This window comes from Piliocolobus tephrosceles, chromosome 11, assembly GCF_002776525.5.
Source record: "Piliocolobus tephrosceles isolate RC106 chromosome 11, ASM277652v3, whole genome shotgun sequence".
Classification (NCBI taxonomy): domain Eukaryota; kingdom Metazoa; phylum Chordata; class Mammalia; order Primates; family Cercopithecidae; genus Piliocolobus; species Piliocolobus tephrosceles.
In genome coordinates this window covers 126,079,005-126,092,698 of record NC_045444.1, presented here as the reverse complement: position 1 = coordinate 126,092,698, position 13,694 = coordinate 126,079,005, and the positions used below count along the sequence as shown (strand labels likewise).

General features: G+C 49.1%; 1 protein-coding gene across 2 annotated transcripts in view; it reads left to right on the top strand.

Moving 5' to 3' along the window:
* The window catches only part of NDUFA10 (NADH:ubiquinone oxidoreductase subunit A10), a 64,510-nt gene that overhangs the window by 50,048 nt on the left and 768 nt on the right, over nt 1–13,694 (top strand). The gene's annotated exons all lie outside the window — the stretch shown is intronic.

Here is a 13,694-nt window from a genome sequence, read left to right as displayed (position 1 = left end):
GAGTGTCACATTTTTAAATGACCGGATCTTTGGTGGCGGAGTGTCACCTATTTTTAAATGACCAGGTCTTGTGTGAACTCAGAGTAAGAGCTCACTCATCACCAAGGAGATGGCCTAAGCCATTCATGAGGGATCCGCCCCTGTGATCCAAACACTTCCCACCAGGCCCCACCTCTGACACTGGGAATTACATCTCAGCCTGAGATTTGGAGGGGACATCCAAACTCTCATTTGATGAACTTGCTGGTGACACAGGTACACAGACTAGTAAAGAAGGACCTTTTCACAATAGAGTGGATCTTAGATTTTCATATAAATAGAAGGGTTTATGATTTTTGGTTTTGTGGGTCCTGTGACCTTGGAGTTTTTGACCAATCCTGTCACTGGTCTGGCTAGTGTCCTGGTGGCTCTCAGGCGCCTGTCCACACTCTAGGCAACACCCAGCGCTAGGGCACTGATGCCTCAGGAATCCAAGTTTTCATCTAACACAGCGTTTTCATGGGGGGCGGTGCTCACGCCTGTAATCTCAGCACTTTGGGAGGCTGAGGCGGGTGGATCACTTGAGGTCAGGAGTTGGAGATCAGCCTGGCCAACATGGAGAAACTCTGCCTCTACTAAAAAATACAAGAATTAGCCAGGCCTGGTGGCGAGCGCCTGTAGTCCCACCTACTTGGGAGGCTGAGGCATGAGAATCGCTTGAACCTGGGAGGCGAAGGTTGCAGTGAGCCAGAATTGCCACTGCATTCTAGCCTGGACGACAGAGTGAGGCTCCATTTCAAAAAAACTAAAATTAAATAAAAGTAAATAAACAAGTAAAGCAGCATTTTCAGAGGGGCATGTGTACCTGGGGTCTGACCAATATTTATGAACACGTTTTTCATTGGCGACCCTCATTGTGTGCTTGGAATTGACCCTGTATCAGTTCATGAAAATGCTAAATGTGTGCAGGACAGGCTGCTGATTCTTTAAAGTCACGTTTTAAACATTGTGTCAGGTCACTTTTTATTTCTGTGCAGCCCTTCCTTGGATTAGACAAACTGTGATTTGGTTTCTGCTTTACCAATTCAGTCTCTTTTCAATGGAAGGAGGCCAGATGCTATTAAGATACTGCGCTCCCTCCGTGAAGCTGATCGTGTCCAAGATAGTTGCTAGGACAACAGAATCTTCTGTTTTCTCTCCTGCTATTTTTATTTCTTTTACTATCTCAAGTTGTTTTCATTTTCAGTATTGAGTTCTCCCTTACCATTTTTTAAAATAGAGATGTTTTTAGTAACTTTAATGTTAATACTGTATGTTCTTGCCTTTATGAAATTCACCTTACAGAAAAGCACTAGGATCAGTTGATCTAAACATGCTGGAGACGGAAGGCAGGACGTGATTGCTTTAGATTCCTCATGACATTCAGACCTTACTTGGAACTCAGTTTGCGTTAAAATACAAATTTTCAATTTAGAAGTTACTTAATTGGGTTTGAAAGTAAATGCATAATGCCTTCAGTGTTCTCTCCACTTTGTGCCCTGCCACATGCACTGTGAAAATTAATCATTGAAACTCAGCATTCATCTGTATGCCCCAGTTATTTACATCTCTGTATATAGAAAATTATCAGCATGTGTCACTCGAAGAAGATGATTGGCATAAAAGGTGCTCTTTACCAGGTACTTTGGTTTGTATGTGATTGCTGCTGGTATGTGGTATCTGCCTGTCTGCTGATGGAAAGTGATAAGATAATGTCTTCCCTGCAATCTGGAAAACCAAGTGCCCTGACTTTACTGTATGTTGACATATTATTTTATTTATTTTAGAATTTTTAGAAAGCATACCATTTTCAGGTTTAAAACAAGCACTTGGCCGGGCGCGGTGGCTCAAGCCTGTAATCCCAGCACTTTGGGAGGCCGAGACGGGCGGATCACGAGGTCAGGAGATCGAGACCATCCTGGCTAACACGGTGAAACCCTGTCTCTACTAAAAAAATACAAAAAACGAGCCGGGCGAGGTGGCGGGCGCCTGTAGTCCCAGCTACTCCGGAGGCTGAGGCCGGAGAATGGCGTAAACCCGGGAGGCGGAGCTTGCAGTGAGCTGAGAGCCGGCCACTGTACTCCAGCCTGGGCGACAGAGCGAGACTCCGTCTCAAAAAAAAAAAAAAAAAAAAAAAAAAAAAAACAAGCACTTAGGTTAGGAACTTTTCTATTATTCACAGCTAATAAGAGTTAAGGAGGATTAAGACATTTGAACTGTTGTTAATACTCATTGCAACAAATCTGACAGCTAAATAATGATATATTTGTAGGAAGCTATAGTTTTATGTACTAAAAAATAGAACACACATTTTCAAAACAAAAATATGGTTTTTGAAAGTTGACTGATAAAAGATTTTTTGAAAATTGGTGCCAATTTTGTTATACTAGATTTGTGTTCTACAGTAACGGAAATTAAGGGAAATTGTGTATCAGAGAAATGTCTTTAATGTCTATAATCCTCTTCTTTAAAATTAATGAAGAACTCTAAGCAGAATCCATTAGCATGTATATGTTATAATGGAACATAGGAGTTGGAAACTGGAATTTCCAAATCACCCCGGAACTGTGCAGTAGTTTGAAGTTCCTTAGTGCATCTAGAGAGAGGGGAGCCAGTCATGCCTGGCATAACCCATTTCTTGCCCCAGCGGAGTGAAGCCAACCCAGTAGACAGGCCGCCCTCACTCAATCCTTTTTTTGTTTAATTTATATTTACAGTAATACAATAAAGGATTTGTTGCTGGAATATACACATATTTATTTATAAGTATGTTTAATATTTATCAATATATTTACAAATATATGTATACATGTACACACACACACACACACACACACACACAGGTCCTTCATGAAAACTCTTTCCACTGGGAAACTGTGAGCATCCTTGAATGTCCCTGAGGTGACTACTAGGATATAAACATCCCCCAAGGGAAGCTCTTTGAGTTACATATGAAAGGACCTACATAGGCCGGGCGCGGTGGCTCAAGCCTGTAATCCCAGCACTTTGGGAGGCCGAGACGGGCGGATCATGAGGTCAGGAGATCGAGACCATCCTGGCTAATACGGTGAAACCCCGTCTCTAATAGAAAATACAAAAAACTAGCCGGGCGAGGTGACGGGCGCCTGTAGTCCCAGCTACTCGGGAGGCTGAGACAGGAGAATGGCGTGAACCCGGGAGGCGGAGCTTGCAGTGAGCTGAGATCCGGCCACTGCACTCCAGCCTGGGCGGCAGAGCAAGACTCCGTCTCAAAAAAAAAAAAAAAAAAGAAAGGACCTACAGAAAGATTGGAGTCACCTTTATCCGAGTGGAGTGGATTGTGGATCATAACCTAACAGACACCCAAGAAATCTCATAGCTGAGACCTTGAACAACATACCTTTACTATATGCTGATTGACAGATAAATGGAAAATTGGAGGGAATGAGGGGATTTCAGTAAAACCTCATAGAAGTAGCCTGTGATTGAGGAAAGAGCTTATTGTGTTATTTCTAAGAGTTAGCACACTAAAAGTCACAGTTTAATTCAACGAATATTTACATGGTCTAGTGGGAAAAAGATCCTGGACTTGATCATTAAAAGGTCTGGGCTCCCTTTTCAGCCTGCCGCCAGCCAGCCACGTGACCTTGGGCAAGTCAAGTCTCTGAACACCTGTGTCTCTCTTAAAATGGAGACTGTGCCTACCTTTACCTCACACTGTCAGGGTCACATGAGATCACACTAGTGAAAGGGTCTCTACTTAGAGGCTGCCTGCTGGTATCAGTGAGTATATCAGTGACTGCATTGGACATGACTTTTCGATGAGTACCAAAGGAAAAGTCAAAGGATGAAGGGAGCTCTGAGAAGGAAGGGGCGTGATTTCATGGCGTGATTCGAGGAGGCAGAGGTGGCTCAGGACAGCACTTCAGGAAGAGTGAGTGGCATAGGCATTCAATAGAGAAAAGTCATGACCTTGGCCAGGAAGAGCAAGTCAGCTGCCATGCTCAAGGAACGTCTTCTTGGAGACCTGTGCGATGTACCTGGGCGGGGAGATGCTTGCTCAGGAGTTTTCCTTGGCTTTCTCCTGAATGACATTTCCTGAGATAGATCTACTATCAAGTTAATCACACTCACTCACCAAATAAGTTCTTTTCTACTTCGTTTTTACAAAGCAGCATCTGAGAATGTTTTTATGTGGTACTTCTTTCATGACCGTGGTTCTCCGATAAGTAACTGCATAGAGCAGTAGGTAGGGCTAAGAGGTAGGGTTAGAGGCTGTCTTTGCAAAAACTGAAATAATGACATGGAGAAGTTTGTCCATACAAACGAATGATTCAGTGACATCTGTTGTCATTAGCCAAACCTTGGATAGGAACTTTCTTAGAGGGAGGTGAGGTGCCCTCTCTGACTGAATTACCTGCTCCTTCTTACCTTACGTTTCAACCATGTATACTCGCAGATGAGATGCACATTTACATCTTTTCCTGGGTTCTTTTTAGACTGGTTATGTACTGTAGTTCCATCTTATTTCCTTTGTGGACTTAGGAGCTACCCCTCTGTATTTCATTTCTGATGATTGCCGTAGGGTTTCGCCATGGGCATCTCTAGCTTGTCACAGTCAACCCGCACATTGTCAGCATGTAACCGCCTCACACAGAGTGCAGGTATCTGACCCGAGGCCACAGCTGTCGCTGCCCTCTGTGTTGTTTGTGCTGTTGTTCTCATACACTTTGCCAGAAACCACACAATGGACTGTTGTGATTTTGGCTCTAAACAGTAACTTTTAAAGAGATTGAAACAGGATTTTTTAGTCTTTTATCCTTCCCTCCACCATTTCTGATGTGCTTCATTCCTTTGTGTGGATCTGAGTTTCTACCCAGCATCATCTTTCTCCTGTGTGAATAACTTCCTTTAGCAGTTGTTACAGAACAGGTCTGGGAGCAGTGAATTCTAGTAGCTGTTGCTTTTCTGAAAATACGTAGTTCAGCTTCATTTTGCTGGGTATTTTCATTTGATATACAATTCTAGGTTGACAGTTTTTTTTCTCCCTCCAACACATAAAAGATATTCCATTGCCTCTTGGCTTGCACAGTTTCTGATGAGAAGACTGCAGTTCTTCCTTGCTTTGGTTCTTGTGCCTGATGAACCTTTTTTCCCTTCGGTTGTTTGTAAGATTTTCTCGTGATCTTTTTCTCACTAGTTTTTCGTAATTTAATTATGGCGTGCCTCTGCATGGTTTTCTTGGTATTTATCCTGCCTGGGGTTTATTGAGTTTCTTGGGTGGCTGGATTATCCTTTTCAGAACACATGGAAAATGTGTGGTTATTATTTCTTCAGATTTTTTTCTGTCCTCCCCCTTTTGGGGACTCTCATGTATCCATGCATTAGGTGACTTGCTGTTGTCCACAGGTCCCTATGACTCTGTCCATTTGTTTTTGGCCTTTTTCTTTCTGTGCCTAATTTTGGATAGTTTCTGCTGCTCTGCCTTCAAGCTCACTTATGTTTTCTGTGGGTGTATGATATGCTGTTAATTGCATTGTGTTAGTTTAGGTCTTCCAAGAATCAGAAGCCAAGAGATTAGATGTCGAAGAGGTCTATTGGAAGAAAACACCTTTGGAGGATCAGGGAGAGGAAGCCTGAGATGGCAGGAGAGCCTTTGCTCTTCCTTGCCGAACTGCGACAGGAGACAGGAAGAAAGAATCCAGGAAAGATTTGGCCAAGCTGATGAGTGTTCTAGAGCTAAAGATGCCTGTCAGGGAGTCCCATGTCCACAGGAACAGCTGGCACCAGAAGCTCTTCTGTGCTCCATCACTGACCGGGCACGTTCTATAACGTGTGTGGCCGTGGCACGAGCAGGCAGCAGGTCCTGAGGGTCGGCAGATGCAGGGTCAGGAGCAGCAGGAGCGTCGCAGAGGAGCACGCTTTCCTCCCTGCAGCAGGAGCTCTGCAGGGCACATTTTCATGGCCACCACACTTACCCAGTAGAATTGTGTTTCAGGAATGCTGTTTTTTAGCTCCAGAAATTCTGTTTGGTGCTTTTTATGTTTTCCAATTCTCTCCTTATTGTGTTTTTCATTTAATTCTTAGAGCGTACTGAACATTTTTATAACAGCTGTTGTAATGTCTTTGTTTCCTAATTCATTGTCTTTGTCAGTTCTGAGTTGGCTTGATATTTTCCCCTTGTTATGGGTTACATTTTCCTGTTTCATGTGCAGAGATGTCTCATTGCTTGCCATACGTTGCAAATTTTACGTTTTTGAGTGCTAGATCTTGTTCTATTCCTTTGAACTGTGTTAGAACTTTTTTCTGACAGCAGTTAAGGTACTTGCAAGTCAGTGTAAACCTTTTGAGGCTTGATGTTTCAGCTTTCTGGTGAGCCTGCAATGGGCTTTCTTCAGGAAGGGCTTAGCCCGGTACTAAGGCATGGCTGTGGGGTCCCTGTTGAATGGTGCATGTGTGCGGCGAGAGGCCCCTCTGCTCTGGCCAGTGGGAGCTTGCTGACTCTCAGCCCTAAGTGAGCTCTGGGAGTTGTCTGCTTGCAACTCCCCAGAAACTGTTCTTTCCCTGAAGTCGGCTTTGTCCAGCGTCATGGAGTTTTACCCCCTGCACACACTAATTGGTACTCAGCCAAAGACCAAGTGGGTCCTTGTGCAGATTTCCGGAGCTCTTTTTCTGCCTAGGCCTCACCCCTTTAGTGCTGAACTCCCTGAAATCTAGTAATTGTGTCCTGCCCAGAGTCAGATGCAGCCACCAGACTCAGTTTCTCCAGTTTCTAAATGCATCTGGCTGGGAGGCAAGTTCAGACCCTGTGACTGCCTCGTGGAAGGAAACTGTTGACTGTTACTTGGCCTGATGCCTCTCACATAGGCCCTAACGGTGTAACTGATTGCCCAGGAGCTGCGTAGTTCACGTCGACTGAAGTCTGGGGTGTATTTCGGGAGGAGGCATTTTTCCATGTTGGGGCTTCTTTAAGACCACAGGGCTCAAGTCTGCGCTTGCTGCTCTGCGGAGGCCGTGCTCTGTGCATTGTGTGCATTTGCTGCCTCCTCCCTCCTCCTGAATGGCCGCCTCTTCCCTACTGATCCGCACCCTGTCCGCGCCTGAAGCCTCTGTCTGTGTGGTCAGGTGGGATTTCTCCACCCTTTTCGCCCTGCATCACCTTCTGTCTTCTACTTTGGGCTTCTCCCACATTCCAACTTGTTTCTAGGTTTTATGGAGCCAGAGAAGAGAGCACTGCCTTCGTTCATCTCTCTCAAAGCAGTTAGGACCTAGTGTTCATGAGTACAAGGAGTTTCCTCCATGAGAGAGAGAGAGAGAGTGTGTGTGTGTGTGTGTGTTTCCTTGACCGATTTCTGTGCGAACAGCTGGCATCTGAAGCACTAATGTAGGGCATGTCTACATTGTGCACCTGGGAGAAGCCTCAGTGTACGGCCTCGGCCTTTATGGCGCAGATCCCAGGTTGGCTGTAGCATTTAGAAGTGGGCACCTTTCTAACATCAGAACTCAATCCAGTCCTCACGTTGAATCACACAAACTCAGTGGAGTCACTTTGAATAAAAGAACAGCATGTTTCATCTGCCTCTGTAACCTCACCTGAAGCTGGGGAATCACCCTGTTCCCTGCTGTTGCCTGGCACAGGACCTGGCACCTGTGGGTACTTACGAAGTAATTGTGGGCTAAGTGAACTTAAACCATGTCGTGGACTCAGCTTTACTGTCTTGTCGTTGCCTTCCTGTCTTTCTTAGGCCAGTGATGGGCAAAGGTTTCCATTAAAGAGCCAGAGAGTAAAGATTCCTAGCTCTGTGGGCCACACAGCCCCTCACAGCCGCTCAGCTCTGCGCTGTGCAAAAGCACCAGCAGCCAGTGTGTAAACGCATGGACCAGGCTGTGCCAGTGAGGCCTCATTTACAGAAGCAGTCAGTGGCCAGATTTGATCTGTGGGCTCTAGTTTGCTGACCCGTGCATGAAGCACTAAAAGGCCAAGAGCCTGGTATAAATTCCTAATGAGAAACCCAGGCTCTGAATCAGCCCCGAGGTGTAAGCAGCAGCATAATGATCTGAAGCAGCGTCTTGGCATTATTAAATTAAACCCATTCTGGTGGCTGCGTCAGCATCTATGGCTCTGTTTATTGTTTTTCTTTAAGCAAGCAGTTCCGTTTCTAGAAATTTATCTTAAGCACATAAATCTAGAGAGGGCATATCAGTGTTATTTATGACGGGAAAACTGGGAACGGACACAACCATAGGCTGGAAGAGGCACAGCCTGGTGTGCAATGTGGGCCAGTGGTTAGGAGCAGACTCAGGAGCCAGCAGGACATGGCTCCAGTTCTAGCTCTGTGAACAGACTGGCCATGTGCCAGCCTTAGCAAGTTACTTAATCTCTCTCTCTTTAGGGGGGGAAAAAAAAAGAAAAGGGAAATCCTTGCACATGCTGTAAGATTCGAAAGCTACATCAGAGCGTACAGATGAGAGTAATGCTCCTCCTTTGTTCCCCAGCCGCCCAGGGCGCCTCCCTCAGGCAGCCCGGTTCAGGTTTCTTTGTGTGTAGCCTTCGGGTTGGGGTGGGAGAGAGTAGCAGTACCCATGTGGGTGTGTGTGCCATTCACCCCCTTAACTGTGAAGGTCAGGAAAATCATCATATTGGTTTACATTAAGCGTGGACTTCTGACACACAGATTTGCACACAGATATTTGGGGGAAATCGGGAGTGGGTTTGATGAGAGTGTCTGATACTGTCTCCTCTCCAGTCTTTCCTGTATATGAATCAGGATGCGTGGGTGGGAAGAAGTCCAGTCTTGCGGGGTTTTCTGGGAGAAGAAAGCCCAGATCCAGGTCCCCAGACAGGCTGGGCTGCAGTGCGTACACACCCCTCATAGGTCGTTTTGTATTTGCTGATGCAAATGTGGACACCCTCTGCAGCCTGGGATGGAAGCCCGCCCTGCTGGTCCTCTGTGTCTGGCTCCATCGGGGGCCGGAGGGAGTTGTCATTTCCAGCCCAGCCCCCAGTGACCAGCAGCTCTCAGGGAAAGGCACTCGTTTTCTACACTGAGTCAGCCCAGGTTGCCGAGGTGACTGGGCAGGGAGCCTCCCGGTGTGCTGTCTGAAATCCCTTCCCGGCTCCAAGCCTCGCCCTGGAACACTCGGTGGCCCCAGGGACTGACGCATGCCAGGGCCACGGGTGGAGGGCAGCTTAGCTGCTGGGCTCTGGAAGAGGCCTTGGAATGTTTGGCTTTGTAATTTATTGAGGGTTTTTTCCCTTTCTTTAGTAAACTTTACTTTTGATTTCTAATGGGAAATAGAATGCAGGGAAAGAGCCTCCTGAAAGTGTTAAACTTGCCAGAACACCGTGAATCTAATGAGTCCAAAAGGCCTTGAATTCAGAGATCCAGTGAGGGAAACTCCGTCCACGTTGTGCAGTAGAGGGGATTGCAGAGGATGAGCAGTGGAGGGGTTGGTTCCTTCTTCTGTCAGGCGCTCTTTCTTCTTTTGCTCCTTAAGGATTCTTGGTTTGCTCACCCAGTATGCACTCGGCAGAAGCCCCGACTTCTGACAGGAGGAAAATGATTTTCTTTTCATTTTAAAGTGGGTGTACGGCCTGCACCTGAGATAGTTCACCACATGCCCTTTCCATCTCGGCCTTCGGACGCACAGCCACACACGTGTGTCACGCAACCAGGCACCGTGAACGAGCAGATCCGGGAAAGCGTGGCCCGGGAGGAAGCTCTGGCGAGGCCTGGTGCGGCTCCCGGAGTGGGGCTGCCCCTGAGGGAACGGGCTTTGCTGCTTTCCTCCCCGAGGCATTACCATGCGCTTTTCCTCATGTGATGAATGAGCACTGCGTTTGGGGGTTGAAGCTTATTTTAAATTAGCAGATACAGACGTGAAGTAGTAATGTAAACGGGATGGTTTTGCATTTTCCTGGGTGAGATGCTCCAGATGAACCCCTCCTCACCGCATGGGTCTCTGTTGGCCTAAAACCCTGAAAAGAGACCCCCAGGATCTGAGAACCATCCTAGGTATCAAAGGCCAGAGAAGTCCAGAGACAAATTTTCCGAGACAATTAATGGCCAGTGGCTGGACTTAGCAGGTTTGGTATTCTGCTAGTGTCTATTCTCTGCTCTGATTTAAAATTCTATTTGCAAAGATGAAAACGGAGCCAGACGGTCCCAAACCCAGCCCTTCCTCTGTAAGTACTGCTGTGAAGAAACCTGCATGGCTGGTCCTGTGTTTGGGTAGAACATTAAATGACAACTTTAATTGAAAAACCCTGGGGAAGCTGACCCAGGGCATCTTAAGAGAGGGGCCCACTGGCCATCATGTGGGTTTGCAGCAGGTTGGTTAAACGGGAAAACCTTTCAGTTAATCTTTTGTTCAGGTGTCAACTTTCTGTTCTTTGGACATAATTCTGCAGTTGGGCCCTTAGGGAAAAAGAAATGAATTTCTGGCAGGACCACCTCTTGGATGTGGAACCAACTACATAGGCTGTTACTGTTTACTGGCTGCCGCAGTCGTGTTTGAGTGCGGTTCTGCTGGAGGCGTCCTGGCCTCCAATGTGCCTGGAGGGCCTTGCTGCTTTCGTAGCTCTCTGACCAGCCCCTTCCTCGTGTTTCTGCCTTGGGGGTGACCCACCCTCTCCTGCACCCTCGGCCTGTTCCCCTGCACAGCTTTCTTCTTCCTGTTGTACAGACGTGCCCCGGTATCTCCCATCATAAAAAGCAGACACCCCGCAGGAGTCACCTGTTGCTGCTGCTGCCAGCTACTACTGCCAGCTACTGCTCTCTAGTGGCTTAAAACAGTACACATGCATCCTCTTAAAGTTCTGGAGGCAGAGGTTCTAAAATCAGGGTGCGGGCGGGGCTGCCTCCTTCCGGGGGTTTAAGGGGAGATCCATGTCCTTTCCCTTTCCAGTTTCTAGAGGCCGCCCATGTTCCTCAGCACCTGGCCCCACATCACTGTGACCGTTGCTTCCATTGTCACATCTCCTCTGATTTCTGAGGACCCTAGTGATGGTCTGGGGCCCACCCCGATGATCTCCCAGTCAGTCCCCTGCTGCAGAGGCCCTTTTGCCAGGTGAGATCATGTGTTCACAGGCTCTGGGGGCTGGGCATCTTGAGATGGAGATCTCCACCTCTCCTTGATGCAGAGACCCCGCCCACCAGCCCCCTGCACAGGCATGGGCATGCAGGTGCAGACACACGTGCCATTACCTGGCGTGTGAAAGGCGGCCCGGGCGTTGTGTCCCCTTCCTCAGCTGCTGACTGCTTCCCCACTAGTGTGGTCTCCTTCCACCCCGCTCCTCGTGTCCTCGTGCAGAGCTTGTGACCAGCTGGTGACCGTGACACGAGGCCACGTGTGTCACGTGTGGTGACGCCCAGCTCCTTCTGTGGCCTGCACGCCTCACTCCTCAGTCCCTCTGCAGCCTCAGGCTGCAGCCGTGTGGTACTGCTCTTCAGCCTCTTCTCTTCTCCCTCACCCTGGGTGGCCGGCTCATGTGGCGCTGCCTCCCTTGGTAATGGGAGGTGGCTGCACAGCCCTGTCTTCTAAGCCACAGATGCAGTTTTCCAGCTACCTACGGGTCATCTCTGGGGCAGCCTGCCGTGGAGCCCCCACACCCTGCACCCATTCTGTAAGCAGACCCAACACTCACCTTCCCTGGGGTCGACCAGCTCTTTCTCTCTGTCACCCAGGCCTTCCTGACCCCATCAGGCCCTTTGAGGCCAGCCCCAGGTGCCCATCACTGCTCCCCAGTCCAGGAAAGCACCTGCAGCCTGTCTGACACAGGTCACACCTTACGCCAAAGGTCTCGTCAGACCGCGAAGCCAGAAAGTCACGCCCCTCTCCTGCGGTCTTCCTGCCACCTGTAGACACCTGTAGTTTGAGCAGCAGTGTTGGGGGATCCCCCTGACCCTGGAGGGTCCCTCACTCTCCAGACACCTCCCTGGACTCTGCCAGGCCAGCTGCCTGTGCTCCCTGCTGGGATCTCACAATACCAAACCCTCTGGGCTGTCTTGGCATCACTGGCTGAATGACCTGTGCTTTCATCTCAGTCTCTTTTCAGATTTCAAACTCCTGGAGGAGCTGGGCTTTTCTTTTTCCTTCTGTGTCCCAGAATTCTCCTGGTACCCAGACAAAACCGTCTGTATCCACCCTGTATCCTGGGCCAGAAAGCTGGAGTCTGGCTGTGCCACCCACCCCTGCCTGCCTTTAGATGAGCATCGAGGTAGTTAGGATGTCTGTCCCTCCAAATCTCACGTAGAAATGTGGTCCCCCGTTGGAGGTGGGGTCTGGTGGGAGGTGTTTGGGTCGTGGGAGTAGATCCCCCATGAATGACTTGGTGCCCTCCTTGAGGTAATGAGTATGTTCTCACAGAGTTCACATGAGACCTGCTCATTTTAAAGTATGTGGCAGCTCCCACCCCCCACCCGCCCCCCGCTCTTGCTCTTGTTCCCACGTCCGCCGTGTGGCATGCCTGCCCCTGCTTTGCCTTCCGCTATGATTGGAAGCTTCCTGAGGCCTTCCCAGAAGCAGATGCTGGCACCATGCTTCCCACACAGCCTGCAGAACTGTGAGCCAATTATACCTCTTTTCTCTCTGCGTTACTCAGCCCCAGGTATGTCTATAGCAGTGCAAGAACAGACTAACACAGCACCGGCCCCTCCACTTCCAGGGCCCACTTCACAGCTGCACACCTAGGAGAGGAAAGGCTTTCTGGGGAGGAAGGAGGGCGGCTCCTGGGCCTTGAAGATCCTCAGAGCTCTGCCTGTCCTGTGTCTGAGATGGCTGGTCTTGGGGCAACCTCTCTGCTGCTCCTGAGCATACGTTGTGTGTTCGTCTGTCACTGTGTGGCCACCGTGGCAGAGGCCAAGCAAGGCACATTTCAGTGACTTGTGGTCCAGGCAGCCTTGGCCGTGTGGCTGGCTGTGAATGCCTGCTGCTGATTAGGATCGAGGAAAAGCTGATTCTTTTAAAAATGGTTTTAGTACCCGCTCTTAAGGGCAGAATTTGGAAGGGGGGTGTGTGTGTGTACACAAATTGGCTGTGTGCCCATGCTGATTGGAAAATATGAAAAAACTCATCATTTTCCCACCTGCCATCGCTGGGCGACACACACCGTGATGGGCACTTTCCTCCCAGCTCCACAGTGAGGTGGTCCTGCGGAGCAGCACTCCTCCTTCCGCCTCAGCCAGCCCTGTGCTGGCCACTTACCCTCATGACCAGTCTGTGCTGGCGGGGGCTCTTTGTTGCCCCCCAGATCTCCCTGTGCCCTGTGAGGTTGGCCTCTGTGGATCGCCACCTGGGCCCCTGACCTCTCCCAGATGGTGGGAGAAGTGGGAGCTGTAACATCCCTTCTGCAGCTCCGTCACTGCCCAGCTCAGTCCCTGCTGGCCTCTCTGGCAGCATCCGCTCCTCCTGGGCTCTGTGGTCCCTTCCTCCTGTTGCTCCTGGAGCTGTTCAGTGGCTCCCACTAGGGTCAGTCCTGCAGTGCTTCCCCCTCCTTTGCGGGTCTTCCTCAACCCTGCCCACGTCTACTTAAAAGGCCTGGATGAAACTTAACTTTCCCACTCCGCCAAGGGCCCCTTCCAGCCACGGCCCAGCCTCTGCAGACTCTCTTCAGAGGGGATTTTACCCGGGGGTGTTCAGAGATAACTTGGTGTTTCCGTTGGTGAACTGTGGTTTCTGGGCCCCAGCCCCATCCT